Genomic DNA, 11,659 nt, shown 5'->3' on the forward strand with positions numbered 1-11,659 from the left:
TATGATTTAAATTTTCTTTACCTTTTTTCAAAAAAGTCGCAATTAAGCGTTTTTCTTACTCATATGGGCAATTCTCAATTAGCTCGAACTTTCGCATGGCTCGCCAGTTTTTATTCGGTGGTTTATTAACAAAAATCAGGTTACATATGTTGTGTAGATTATGTAAATGCAAAAAAGGGGTACGGTGGTACATATTTTCTAGCCAAATATGCATATAATTCAGAAATAAAATTGGGAAATTTTCACAAATAATTTTTTTTATTTTTATGATGCAAAAATTGGTGCGTTGATTGCTCATGTTTCAGTGGTAGTATTTGGAGAGGGGAATCGAATCAAGCTCGTTAGAAGTATGTGCTTTCAATAGAAAAGAAGTTATGAAGAGTCAAAGTGGCGTGACTCCTTTTTTAAATTCTGACACTCGCGGCTTCTATAGTATACTGTAGATGGTGTATCTTTTGTTCTTTAAAGATATTTTTTAACATAGAACTATAACTAATGAATAAAATTGCTTTAACAAAAATAACAAACGATTTATTAGTTTTTTGTTACTATCATTTGAATTAATGTGACTGATGGGACAATGAAAACAACTCTATTTTACGCTTGTGCACTCAAAGATGAATTTTAGCAAAACACTTAATCTTCACGAACGATGTTTTGTGTTGTAAAATATGAATTATACGCTTTCGGTTTCAATAAAATTGAGGTTTATATAATCTTCATATCAATATTAAAAAATATTTAAAGTTGTGACTGGTGGGACATCTCCTTGTGACTGGTGTAAATTAATTATACATGAAATTAAAGCTTCCATCGACCAAAATTACAACTTTTAATTTTTTTAATATTTTCCAACAGATTAATGAAATGTTGTCATTTAAAAAGAGGTAACTACTTAAATAGAGATAATTAGGGCATATTCAAATTTATGCCGGTTTCCTCTTTTATCAGGTTCACTGTATATGTATCTCGGTAACCGACATATCAATTTGTAGCAAACTCAGTACAATAATTATTGACCTTGGCATACATATATTGAAAATTTTCGAAATCGGACTAAAATAACGCCCATTTTTCACTTAAAAAAAGGGTAAAAAAACGTTAAAAACGTATGGCGCATTGCTTTAAAACTGTACACCACGTTGGATTTTGTAGGAACATATACTAAAAATTTCAGACATGTGCTCGTGATTTAAAAATAAAAAAATGTTTCACAAAAAAATTCGAAGTTTCTGAGAATTGCCCATATTTTTTCAATCAAAAATAACAGCTCATTCTAGTTTTTATTTTGCTAGTTAAAAATAAAAGTTGAAATTTTACTTATATTTTTTCAGTGAAAAATAAAAGTTAAAATTTGACTTTAATTTTTTCGGTCAAAAATAGCAATTTATATAGTCACAATCAGGGTTTGAAAAAGTGTCCGCACAGCAGCAATAGCACTAGAATTATGCATTTGCTTCGCTTTGAAATTTTTGATTTTCATTCAAACTGCTTTGCTTTTGCTGGACTGTGAAAATTGTATTTTGTTTTTTTATCGGCAGTTTATTGAAAACAATATATTGCTTTTGATTTGCTGTGATAGTACTTTTCCTATCCTGCGATCTGCTTGACTGTCCTGTTCACATGAAGCTTTGCAGCATGGTGTATTATCGCTAACTCGCCAAGAGTGAGTTTCGATACCAATTCCTTTGCCTAACAAATTAAACATGGCGATGTCACTGGAGCCTACCGAGCAGTACGCGTGGTATGACCTTTCGGTAATGCATCGAATAGTTAACTTAATGGTAGTCAATTTTTTGCCAGTAGAACTGAAGCGCAGTGCATTAGTGTATGCATACATACATACAGTCAGTCAGTAAAGTTTAGGTACAGCGAATTTTTTACAATACGGGCAACTATTTTTTAAATATTTTATTTTTCGCTCATTTTTTATAAAAATATGGTTAATTCTACAACAAAACCCCCAAAAAGAGAAGTTCCAAACCTTGTGCAAAATTAAAGAAAATTCTGCAAAATTTCATTCAAACATTGCACTTTTTACTTACGCTCGATAGTTTTTATTTATCAAAAATTATCAAACATTATTTTATATGGAGAAAATGAGCGACACCTTCAACAAAAAAAAATTAATAAAAATCAATGGTAAGTCCTAGCCACCACAAACTTGCACTTTGTTATACTAAAATTGAATGGGCTAAAAAACTGCATACTCAACTTCTTTCTAGAGAGCGTAAATAAAAAGTGCAATATTTGAATGACATTTTGCGGAATTTTCTTTAATTTTGCACAAGGTTCGGAACCCTGATTTTTGGGGTTTTTGTTGTAGAATTGACCATATTTTTATAAAAAATTATCGAAAAATAAAATATTTAAAAAATAGGTGCCCGTATTGTAAAAAATTCGCTGTACCTAAACTTTTTTGACTGACTGTATGTATTTTTATCAATTTGATGTTTCACAGCCAAGTTATAGTCAAATTGCTGTTGCTTTGCTGCCACTGCGCTGTCGTTGTGCTTTCCCAGCAAACATTGAGTTTAGTTATCGATTAGAGAATGATTGGAGAACTAGCCACATTCTTCAATCTCAAACGTTAGAGAACGACTCGAAAAACTATCGAGAAACATAGCGATCTCAACAAAAATGGGACATAGTTCTCGACTCGAGAAAATATTAATTCTCTAATCGAATTCTAATGTTGATCTCTAATGGGATTCGAATGTGAATTTCAATTCAAACTGCTGTTTTGCTTTATTAAATAAAACGCGTTGCTTGTAAAATTTGTATTAAATGCATTTGCAGTAAAATAATAATGAATTACTTGAACTTAAAAATAATTTATTATTCATTCATTTGGAATATTGCTTATTTACATCTATTTGAATTTGCGTGGTTTCTCTAATCTAATCTAATGTAGAAATCCAAATTTCTCTAACGTTAGAGACTGTGTTTGCTGGGTTCACAAATTGTTTTTTAATTGTCTGGTTGCTTTCGAAATTTTACAGCAAAACGACAGCCAAAGCAAATGATTTTTTTCTGAATTCCTGTTGCTTTGCTTTCGATATCATACATGCCGAAGTCAAAGCACAGCAAAAACAAATTAAATGAAAAATTTACAGCATTTTAAAACCCTGGCCACAATACAATATCTTTTAATTGAATTACAGTTTTCCATCTTATGTAAATAAATTTCCTAGATAAACATATCATTGCGTCGATTTGAACAAATTTTGTGTCTTCGCTCTGCTCGATGCTCTTTACGATTTGCTCGATGTTTTGCTCGCCGCCTCACTATTTGCTTACTGGGGATGTTAATTTTTTTGGCTTTTTACGATCCCGGGTTTTCGGGATGTCGTTATCACAATCCCGGGATCCCGAGATTAGTCCCGGGATTTAGATATTCATTACTTTTCAAAAACTTAGATCGAAAAAAATTGCTTCTAAACTGTTTGAGAAGCTCTCCTACTTTGTTTTTGTTATTTATGGACTTATAACAATTATATTCAACAATTTTTATTGAGCGTGAGACCGTTTTTAATGAAAAACTATTGTGGAAAGGCAACAATAATTTGCAAAAAATATGGTAGAAGTGATAGTTATTTCGGAATCACCACATTTCCTCATCAGACTTCTTTCAGTGGGATTCAATCCAACGACCCCAGCTGACTCATCCACTCTCAATAATTGAAATACTAGGTTTGTTCGTCGAGCAAAAAATTTGTACGAATTTGTACGAATTATCACGATTTTTGCCCAAATCGCGTTCGTGCAGACCAAAAAATTATCCAACACTCAAAAATTGTGAGAGCAAAGTGACAGTTCTCTTGGAGAGAAGTTGCAAATTCTTGCTGGAAAAAATTTTGCCAGCAAGAATTTGCAAACACGAAAAACAGTGGTCGTGGCGCATGGTTGCATTTTTGTCTACAATAATTTGAATAAATTAGTTCGTTTATAAACACGAGCGATTTTTTTATGAAAAAAGGAAGTAAATAATTGTTGATATAATTAATTTAGTTAATTCCAATGATTTGAACTTAATTCGGCTGAAAAAAATGGTATTCGCAATCGGAATGCAATTGCAACCAGAGTCGATTTAAGAAACCCGACAGCTAGTACGATGAAGAAATTGAAATGTATGTTAAAGAAAGTCAGAACAACAAGAAATATACATGCATATCCTGTTTTTGGTCATCCGAAAGAATTTTAAAAATTCGATAAAAATTTTTTATGTTTGAAATGCAACCGTGGACGCCAGCTGGCAGCGAAACTTGCAAATTCCTGCAAATTTGCGTTCGTGCAGAAATTTGCAAGTTTCTCAACATGAGAGAGAATTTGAGAGAATTTTTTCTTACTCTCTGATATTTTGAGTGTTGGATAATTCTTGCTGGATTTTCGACGAACAAACCTACTATCTTTAGCATATCCAATCAGCTGATGAATTTGATTCTGTAGCTGAATAGTTTTAGATCTCGACACTTAACAAACTCCTGTTTCCACTACTCGGCACCAAAAAACTAAAAAAAAAGGATCCGTACGTCATGCGGACTGCGCCCCTCGTGTCGGTTGGGCGGGAACGGAGGGTAAAAAGCCGATATATTAGTTTTCTGGCGATCGCTATAGAAGACAGACGTGGTAAGTTGAGTTCCATAAATTTCAGAAATAAACAATTTTCTAACACAGTTGTATTCTTTTATTTCCATCTCCACAGAAAATCAGCCCTAGCTCTATCCCGAAATTATCAAATTATGGGTCGTGATTGATGTGGACCGGATAGCGAATAATTCGGATATAAATGAGATGGTTGATTAATTGGTTCTTGGATATGTGACGTTCTAAGACCACGGTAGGTATTGATCGTTTGAGTTTGTAAGGTTGAAGGACCACGCAAAGAACCATGCGGAGGATCCACCGAGGGTGGTATTCAGGTAAGATTCCAGGTCGTTGGCATGGTTTGCTAGTGCTATGGGCGGCTATTTCGGTGTCGGTCCATTGAACCGGCGCTGGATATAGGTTATATATCTCCTCTTCGATCTGTCGCTGTTCGTCTGTCAAATAAGTTGCATCGAGAATGGGAAACAATTCCTTGTTCAAAGACTCAAATACCAAGTTGCAAATTCCGATTATTAAAAAAAATCTGCCAACGGTAGACGCAAAGTCCGTACTATTAAAGTCTATGTTATAAGATGATGGTACTCGATTTAAAATCGGTACAGTATTTACTTCAGTTTATTATTTATTATTATTATTATTTTATTCAATGAGTGCAGTATATTTTGCCTTGCTGCCTTTATGCTTAAGTGCACATTTAAGATACCTACCCTAAAATGCGCATTGGCGGCATTATTTTTAACATTTATAAGGAAACTCCTCCGATATATGCATTCAACATACCTGCACATTGGCGATACCTGCCTACAACTATTATCAATTATCAAAGAAAGTATTACGTTTACCTGCACTGGCCCTACAATTACCTATTTTTACAAGCTTTTATTTATTTTGCTCATCTCGTAAAACAACGAAAATGGCTATCAATTAATGTAGTTTTATAGATAATTAGATCCCATCCGGTAAAATTTTCGCTTGCAGTAATTTCTACGTGGTAAGTGCTCCTCCATTATTTGGTTTCATAGGGATTCGGATACCTTCCTCATTGAAGTCGTAAAGAAAATTCGCTTAAGTGCTTTTTTCGGTTAAGTGCACAAGTTTTTCGTGCAAAGAAAGATGGACAGCTAAGCAAAATATACTGTATGTCGTTTTGAATATCCACTTTCAAAAATAAAGCCGCCTAAATCGATCACTATTTGAATATTGCTTTAAATCTAATTAGTTTAACAAAAAAGTCACGCTCAGTTGGTTGTATATCTCATGTGATTTTCGGTCCAGAATTTTGTTTAATATTATATCGAACGTGGGCTGAGAATTGCGTTTAATGCACTAGCTCGAATCTTTTTATGGACCAAGTTGTTTGCTCCCGGGATGCAGCGAAGGCCTTGAATACTTGGGAGTATTACCTGTATCTCCTTCGGTCCCTTCTGTCGCCAACAAGGTACGCAACAAAGATCAAGACTATCCACCCCCCAAATTTACCGGAAGACCAAATCAGACTGAGAATATTCAACCAGTTTGAGAATGTTAAACGAGATTACTTTGACACGAGTTTCAAATTTTATTGGGAATTAATACCCAATTACCAAAATAAAGAAAAATTAATAGTTTGGTTCAATTAATATTGACCGTGTTATCGGTTACGTTGCTTGAACTTATACCGAAAGACGAAAAGAAAAATGATCGGTTCAAAAATCTTGACCGTTGATGTGTGGTGTTACTTGATTAAAAAATTCAATTAACTTGCTTTTCAGAATTTGCGAACTGAACTGAACGAGAATGGTTATGACTGCTGATCGCATCGCAGATCGATCACCATTCACCCCCGCGGAATTAAATAATCAAAATATCCACAAAAACTTTGATTGAAAACGAGCTTCAATAAAAATCAATTAAATCATGCCGTGTGAAGACTGAGAATGATATTGATTTACAGTGATTATTCAAAAGATAATTATTTGATTCAATCTCAATGATGATTTATAATAGCGGAATTTCTAAAAGAAAAATTTATCAAAAATCTATTAAACTCGAATATGTTTGGTTCACCGACGTACAATTTTGTGACCAACAAAATGAGAAAAACGACTAAAAGATTTTAATTTTTCCTTAAATCTAATTTTATGATGTATTAAATTGATTCGATGATGAAATTGCTATTTGCCCTCAGCTGAGCACGCGGTTCTTTTATGCCGGGCTTAAGTGTGGTTATGTTCAACGAAAACTTATTATTTTTCACCCGTTTAGTTGGGCGCCAATGATTTGCTTGACCTTGGTTTGTCGGTCCAAACAGGAATCTTTATTTACGGTTGATGGATAGCTCGTTTCCAATGGATGGTGGCAAGAAAGTGGCTGACTTACGTGTAATGATTTTGTATTACCGGCTTATGGTGACTCAATTGCTGTCAAATGAATAGTCCAGATTTGATGCTCACAACTTCTTTATTCTACGCAACAACATGGCTGGGGATTTGCCGGAAGGAATGTGACGGCACCTTTTGCCTCTATTAATTTCCACTGAGGGGTGAGTATCGACTCCCCGCAAGTCGCCAGCTTTTAATACATGCTTTTAATCCACTTTAATTACTTGGTTGTAATTCCGTTCTTGTGCGGGCTGATGAGTGTGGTTCGCTCCGTGTCCAATTCCAAAAAGAAATATATTTTTCTAGCCTCGTGGTATGTGACAACCGATTCTTTTATCGTATGTCAGTGTGGGCGTTTTCATAGTGTCATGTCAATTCGTGTCTATACTGATATAATGGTTCCTGTCTTGAATAACTATTGGTTACGTACATTCATCTGGCAAACCCCCCATTTTGAAGTTTAGCTTTGACAGTTTTGTTATGTTTACATTTCTCATAATCGTTCTTATGTCTATTATTTGGGCAATAAAAAATAATAGATCACTGTTTATTTTTATTTATATATAAATAAATTAAGATTAATTAAAAACATGGTCCTTATTTTCAATACGTGATGGTAAGTAGGTATATCTGTGACGTATGGAACAGTAGCTTATGTCGGGAAGCTGGCTTTAGTATAATGCGGCATTCTCTTTATTCTTTAAATGACAAGAAATTTTTTGATGAAACTTAATAAGAATATTGTCTTGTTAGTATCGGAACTATTTCTTGCGCATTTATTTGCCAAAAGTTCTTCAACGGCTCGGCGCCTATGATTCATTTGCAATCGTATGCTGCGAATGCCGCATTATACTAAAGCCAGCCTTTCGACATAAGCTATTACCAGTGTTGCCGTTTTGGTCCAATTGGACCAAAATTGGTAGCTTCATTCTCCTTTGGTTGTTTGGTTGGTTTAATCAAGCTTTTGGTAGGCAAAAATGTTTTGAAAATCAATCAAAATGTGCATTAAAATTTGTTCACTTACTTTGAGTTTACACGTTGAAAACATTGCTTTTACTTATAAGTTATCTTTGTTTTTTCTAAATTTTACTAAGCACACAATTTTCTGCAAACAAAAACTGACTTCCCAAAGCTATGATCGATCAGCTGTTGAAATTGAACGAAAATTTGCCTATCGTCTTGAAAGAAAAATTGGTGATAGGCAATTTGCAAAGTGTGAGTGTATGCAAATTGAAACAAAATTTGGAATTTTTTTATTGAAAAGCATAAAATCTCAGATTTTGTTTTTTCAAACATAAAATTTTTTTGATATGAATTGAATTCATCTCAAAGGTATTTACATACATTTAGTACAAAAGTTTTTTAGGCAATACGTTAATCATTTTATTTAAAAGCCCGAATTTGTTTTGTTTAACTTTAAATATTGGTATGAATGAAAACCGTAATCAATATTATACTGTAAATTTGTGTAGCTAAAACGGGGTGTAAATTCAAGAAATTTCGTTTTAATGATGAACAAAAATTGGGTAGATTGGAAAATGATTTGTTAGGCATTTTAGTACCTTAAACTAAACTCCAGTGGCAACACTGGCTATTACTCCATACGAACACAGATATCCATATGAATGTACATACATATTTAGATTGTAAAAAAATACACACTTAAATACGGTTTTATCCTCCGTATTCGCCTCTGATTTTTAATTGGGTTTTGTTGGAACATATTGGCGCCAGTTACCTTCAGGGTAAATTTCATTGTTGTCCTGCATTTTATCGCAATTAGGGGGTTCACAAGACGTGTTAACCGTCGTAAAATCTTAAGGTTAACATCTTTTTTAATTAAAATGGTTTTAGGGGATTCCTAACTAAACCGAAATTCTTTTAAACTGATAAAGAATATATAATTAGCCAACCCCCCAACCATTTTAACCGCTATTTTACATAAACAAGTGTTAAGCTTAAGACTTTACGACGGTTAACACGTCTTGTGAATCCCCTAAATGTTCGGGTGTCCGTTTCATTGCTACACAAATTTTCGGGTTAGCTGCGGGTGTCCGGGTGTGGTGTTCGCTTGTGATCAATTTATATCGAGGGTGATCGAACAGACTCGTTCGTACTCAAAGCAGCTGTCGGGTGTGCATCTCGATCGAACACATAGTAGCCGAGTGTGGCGTTCGCTTGTGCTCGATTTTTAGTGAGGGTGATCAAAAATGCTCCATCATACTCAAAGCTGCTCTCTGGTTGGTATATGATCGTAATTTTCTCCATAAAGAGGTATTATTTTCTAATCTGAATGCCTGTGATTTGATGCGAGGAATACATACAGTGACCAAAACAGAAATTATGACTCGACATTTTAGCAAGGTTTGCCTATTTTTCTATAGTATATTTAATGTTTATTACTTATTTTATGAAAGAAAAGTTATTTTCCTAACAAAAGCCATATAACACCAAATTTCCAACTTTGTGCAAAAAACTATGAAAATTAATTCTGCAATTTGTCACCAACATTTCAAACCTTTTAATTAAAATCTTTAGAAAAAAATTTGGTTTGGAGTTTTGTTACTCAGTCAAATTAAATATAATAAAGTGCAAGGAAAAAAGCTGCTCATTGGCTTCTCTTTCAAAAAAATGGTCGAACATACTGCGTAACATCGTTACGCTTGATTATACTAAAATTTTACGATTTTTTTTAACAAATTTTGCGTGGTAAAAATTCGAGAAAAATATCATACTAATTTGTGATGGTAGTATAAGAATGTTGTTTCAGGGCTAATAAATCTAGGATCATTGAAGAAATTATCCAAAATTATTTTTTCCCCGTATTCGGCTCCCATAAATATGGTCACCGTAGCTATAGGCCGGTCGACCGAACAAAGCTAATAGTTCCTGAAGATGCCTTCAGACTAATGTTTTATTTAACATACGGCATATAGCTCAGAAATAAATTACAAAATGACAAACGCAAAAAAAAATATAAAAATATATACATACAAGGTGGCGCTAAAGTAATCCTCCTATCAGAAAATGCTATAAATTTTGCGATTGGCCCCTAATGTCAGTTCTGTTTTGACATTTGTGTAGTAAACACATGCGAAATACACGTTAATAAACAATGTTACGCTACACTGCTCCAGAACGCGGAATATTGCTGACTATTTATTTGACCAATAATCGGTCGGTGACTTTGGCGCAACGTGAATTTCGTCGCAGATTTCCTGGCCGTCCAACGCCTACTGGTGAAACACTGCGACGTTTAGCCGCTCGCCTCGAAGAGACTGGCACAACACGAGATGCTGCCAGGCGTGGCAGACCCCGGAGTAGCCATTCTGCAGAGAATATTGCTGCTGTAGCCGAGGATGTCATGGAAGCGCCGTCGACATCGACCAGACGACGTGCCACGCAAATGGGTATCAGTCGACGGTCTTTACAGCGAATTTTGGTACAAAATTTGAAGATTTTTCCGTACAAAGTCCAGACGGTGCATCAGCTGTTAGCTGCTGACCGCCAATCGCGTCTAACATACGCTCAAGCCATCCTTAATCACCACCAAGAGGAAGATGATTTTTCATCAAAAATAATCATGAGTGATGAGGCCCATTTCCATCTTAACGGGTACGTAAATAAGCAAAATTTACGCTTCTGGGGCACTGAAAATCCGCGTGTAACCCACGAAGAGCCATTACACCCGCTCAAAGTCACTGTATGGTGTGCTGTTTTCGCTGGAGGAGTCATCGGACCTTTTTTCTTCGAAGACGTCGCGGGCCAAACCGGTTACTGTGAATGGTGAGCGCTACAGAGCAATGATCAACGAGTTCTTTTTGCCGCAACTTGATGAATTGGGATTGGAAAACATGTGGTTCCAACAGGACGGTGCAACGGCACACACTGCACGTGCCACAACCGATATGCTGAAGGATGCATTTCCCGGGCGCCTAATCTCCCGTTTTGGCGATTTGCACTGGCCAGCAAGATCGCCTGATTTGACCGCTCCAGACCTATTTTTGTGGGGCTTTTTGAAGTCGCGGGTTTATGTCAACAAGCCTCAGACTCTTGCAGCTCTTAAAGACAATATCCGTCAAGAATGTGAGGACCTATCGCCGGAAGTTTTGGCCAAAGTGATGGAAAATGCCATAAAAAGGGCTCAAATGGCAATCAACTGTGGCGGCGGCCATTTACATGACATCATATTCTCGACTTGATGTAAAAAAAATTAAAAGACCAAATAAAAATAATCCACAAGAAGAATCAAAGTTTTTCATTTTTTTTTTTAAATTACAGCCAAAAAACGTCGCAAGGTTACTTTTGCGCCACCAAAAATTAATTTTCAAAATTCTCAATCCAATCAAACGAAAGTTTGGCTGCCTTCATAAACGCATTAATAATAACACTATGCGACAGTCATAATCGGGATGGGATGAAACCAACGGAAAATGTTATATCGGTCAAAAACAAGTGCTACTTGGCCCGGCGTTTCGCTGGGTCACAACTAGGAATCGAGATAGATCGATTTGAAGTTAGTAACTATCATATAGGGGAAATTGTCACCTTTGGTCTTGTCAAAATAAGATACCTTCACTTAATTGTGAATAAAAGCGAAACGCGTCCATCGATTTTCATGATCTATGTCTCATTTTGCTTAAAGGTTATGTGACCTTGCGTGAAATTGATACGACCTGCCTTTTTTTCCG

The sequence above is a fragment of the Rhagoletis pomonella genome, unplaced genomic scaffold, assembly GCF_013731165.1.
Source record: "Rhagoletis pomonella isolate Grant_MI unplaced genomic scaffold, Rhpom_1.0 Rhpom_scaffold_00009, whole genome shotgun sequence".
Lineage (NCBI taxonomy): Eukaryota > Metazoa > Arthropoda > Insecta > Diptera > Tephritidae > Rhagoletis > Rhagoletis pomonella.